This window comes from Lactuca serriola, chromosome 7 (genome assembly GCF_051521515.1).
Source record: "Lactuca serriola cultivar US96UC23 chromosome 7, Lser_US96UC23_V15, whole genome shotgun sequence".
Taxonomy (NCBI): Eukaryota; Viridiplantae; Streptophyta; class Magnoliopsida; order Asterales; family Asteraceae; genus Lactuca; species Lactuca serriola.
In genome coordinates this window covers 154,963,134-154,967,619 of record NC_136414.1, presented here as the reverse complement: position 1 = coordinate 154,967,619, position 4,486 = coordinate 154,963,134, and positions in this window count along the sequence as shown.

The window sequence follows — 4,486 nt, the reverse complement described above, 5'->3', positions numbered from 1 at the left end:
TCATCGTTGCAAGCAAAACTCAGCAGACGACAAGAAGTACTTCGATGATATGATTCAGTGGTACATTCGCTTCAGACAGATAATCCTCGCTCTTATCCCTCGTCTGTTTGATACCACTAAGAAGGTTCCGGCAGCTGGACCCAGCAAGAAGAAGTGATAGTCTCGCTCCAATTGATGCAAATGGGGAGATTGTTAGGTCCAGTCAGTGTTGCGTCTTGGGCTCGTTAGCTAGTCCAGTTTAGTCTCCGGTTTGGGCATGTCCATCCGTGAGTTATTTTATAGGGTTTATTATTTATAGATGATTGCATGCATTCTAGAACGTAAGAATTTTTAGAGATTTTAATAGCGTTCACGTTCTTATCTTTTTGTAACCCTAATATCCTCTACAACGGAAGTTCTTCATCGAGCTCTGCTGAGGATTGAGTTAATTGAATCATTCGACTCATTCAGATCCATTCTTGTGTTTTTATCTTACTGTTTTTACTTTCTTGATTCACCTGTTATAAGATCTAATTGATCAAAGAGTTTTATAAACTCATCACATTCGGATTCTTGGCCTTGTGGGTTTGATTCTTTGCCTTCTGCGCGTTCCAGTCAACATTGTCTGCGGGTGAACTGGAAGGATTTCTTTTGAAGTATCTCCCACTTGGCGCGTTCTGCCGGCCTTGAGCATAGTATGGAACGTATGCGCGATTAGGACAATTTTTGGCAATGTGTCCAGGTGTTCCACAGTGAAAACAAATCTTTTTCTTTACTGTGAAGTTATTTCTTTCTGCCCCTAGTGGCGTTTCCTTGCCTTGTCTCTTGCTTTTCCCACATGCACAGTTGCAACAGGCACTCTGTTTAGCTTGAAATGGTGGCCTGTATTTACCAACGACAGGTTGATTAGAAGCAACAAATTCAAAGTTCAAGGGGTCGTTTGTTTGTTTAGAAGAACTCTCCTTGTTCTCATCCTCTGTTACTTTGCCTGCACAAGGAGTAGCAACATTAGTATCTTCAATATTAATAACTCCTCCTGACACAAATCCAGCTCGTTTTCCATATTGAAGATGTGCCTCCCTGTCAGTTTTGTCTTGTGTCATAGGGATGGATGTGTAGTTATGATTATAAGGAGGAGGAACACTATCATACCCTAGACCCTTGTTTTCATTATCTTTGTTTCAAATAAGGACTCGACTGTCTGACTTGACGCAGTATAATTTTTGAAACTAACATCTGTTTTTTCACACTTGATTTTCAAAGTGTCAAGTTTTTCAGTCACAGCAGCAAGTTCTCTCTTAATATAGTCATAATTTTCACACTTGTTGCTATACTCCTCCTGAAGTTTCCTAAAGTCCTTGGTTTTTGCTTCTAGTTCAGCCTCCAGGATTTATGTCCTTTCCTGAGTTGATATCCTTCATATCTCAGGTCCTCAACTTCTCTTTTTAATAAATCAATTTGTTCCCGAAGAAATTTAATCGTAGTTTCACAAACTGGAGTACATGTAACTTCAGTGACCGGAATGCTTTCAGAACTCATTGTTTCTCTACACTTCAAAGCATCAAGTTCTTGAATTACATCAGCAAGACTAAGATGATTGAGATCTTTTGTCTTCTTGATGATAGCCACGTTCATATCCCATGATTTCGGAAGTGAATTCAGTAGCTTTTTGTTTATCTTGGACTTAGTCAAGAAGATCCCAACTATATTCATCTCAGTAGTGAGTGTGGTAAATCGCTGCAACTGAGTTTCGAGGGTTTCTCCAGGGATATAATCGAAAATGTTGAAATTTTGTCTTAACATATCCTGACGACTCTCTTTCATGTTTTCAACTCCCTCGTAGACCTTAAAATCAATTAAAAGCACAACTAGAAGCTAAATTAAAACTTAAAAGTCAAACCCTTTGTTTATAAACCTCAAAAGTCAACCTTAAAAGTCAAATTTAAAAAGTTAAACTCAAAAGTCAAACTTAAAAGTCAAATTTAAAAAATTAAACTCAAAAGTCAAACCGAAAAACTAAATTTGAAAGTTTAAAAGTTAAACGAAAAAGTCAAAATTTAAAATCAAAGATCAAACTTGGAAGTCAAAGTCAAAATTTTAAATAAAAAGTCAAAAAATAAAATTTATTAATTTTAATTTAATTTATTTTTTTTATTTATTTTGTTATTATTATTATTATAATTATTATTTTATTTTGGATGAAAAAAGAATTTAGAATTAAAAGGAATTGAATTTTGGGCTGAAAGTGTAAAAAATGCGAAACTTGAAGCGAAAAATACGGGTTATGAATTAAATGGGGAAGGAATGTATCAACTTGTGGCCTAGAGGAGTTGGTAAGACGCTGAAGGAATGCAAGCTGGAGGTCGTGGGTTCGATCCCCAGCACCTCCAAAGTCGCGTCCTATTTTGTTAAATGCGAAGCGAAGCTGGTTGCGAGGCCGAGGAGCAATGTGAGGACGAGGCTGCTGAGCGAGGCTACTTCTTGCGATGCCGTAAACTCTGAGGCCGTAAACCGAGGCCGTGAACTCCTCGAACCGCAAACACCGGCCGTAAACTCTGGCCGTGAACTCCGAAACCCTAGCCGCCGGCCGCAAACTCCGACCAAAAACACCGATTTTTCGACTTTGAAGCTCCAAAACTCGATCAAAAACCTTTTTTTATGAAAAATACGAAGAACAAACCCCCCTTATTTTTCAGAGATCTATCCAAAAACGCAATAATATTTCGAAAATAAGATCAAATAATGCTCCAAATTTGACAAAATTGACTGATAAAACTTGGCTCTGATACCAATTGTAAGTCCCTAATTTGCATGCGTATCAATCAGATCCGTTTGATGGTGCGGAATCCTAATCAAACAGATGATGTCAGATCAAATAAAAGAGAAGGAGAAGAAGAATAATATGAATCTCTGTATGAATTGATTAGAATTAAAGTTCCAGATACAAAAGATTCACACACAAAATGCTCTCTAGTTTCTCTCTTCTCTCGGCCGTAAACTCTCTTTTCTCGTTCATCCTTGTGTTTCATCAATCTCTACTCCTCACCCTAACACCTATATTTATACTTGGAGAATATAGGCTTGGTGAACATGGGCCGTAAATGGGTTTACGGCCGTAAACACCAAGTTGTTTACGGTCGAAGACACAAAAATACATTTTTCTAGAAAAGTAAAGTATAAACCATATTTTTGTCCCAACAGATAGATTGATAGACTACTTTTATACTTTGTTTGTTGATTGGAATAGGATTAGTGTAAGTCGTGTCCCTTGGATGTTAAATCCAATTTTGTCTATTCATATGTAATTAATTGTTAGCTATTAGCTATTTTTTCTAATAAAATCATTTATTTGTTAAAAAAATAGTTGTAATCCCCATTGACCAAATATAATTCAGAACCTCGATTATGAAGGGCAGAGCGGAGATGGTGTCGAATGCACAATAGATACAAAAACTCCAAGTTATAGTTTTAAAGGAAAATTATCATACTGATTGAATATAGATTATATTAGAAAGTATATTAAAACATTATGAGAGAACAATACTTGATATCGCTAGGCAATTTATATGATTAAACTTTGTGATGCAAACTAAAAGATACATTTCGGTAAATTTAACACTGATGTATTTCATGCTTTAAAAAGTTACGATTTTTTTCCAAACATTTTTGTTTGGAAAAAATAAAGTCATGCTTTCGCATATATTTCCCTATTTCAAACTATCATTTTGTGATAATATTTACAAATAGGGCTTTGAGAATATTTAGTTGTTAATTTGTTATGTATCTAATATTAGGTATAGAATCATCAAAAACTACATAGTTTTCACAAAATACAATCAAATCTCTTTATCATCTTTCTTGCATACTCTCTTGGAGCTTATGCTAGGCTTTGTATATATATTTTTTATAGAATTTTCTAAATTTAATTTTGCACCTCAAACTGTGTATAATAATATTTTACCAACTATCTGTATGTCTCCATATTTAAATTTAATACATAAAACTATAGTGAAAGATTGAAAGTGTTCATTAAAAAACTCAATAAACCTCTTTCTATAATCTATAAAAAAACCATGTAAGTATACATAAGGTAGGTGGCAAAGAAAGTTATGAAGCCTACTAGAGGTCTAATAAAGAAACACATTTGAAATACATAGATGTTGGGATGAATCACGAAATCAAAAATAATATGATTTCGAAAGCAATAGAAATAAACTAGCAATGAAAGAAAATTATATTTTTTTAATTAAAATGAAGTCAATTTTGATGATTCTATACCTAATATTATATACATGACATTCATATATTCTTTTCCCTTACAAATATAGGTATTTTGCAATCAATATTACATATGTATATTTGGTATTTTTAATGATTATCTCGCAACATTCTAATAATGACTTTTCCGAAATGGTAAGAAAACAAAATAGGATTTTCCAAACATTTTTCTTTTTATTTACTAATTAAATATTCTTTATAGCAAATTAATATATAAATATTAAAAAAA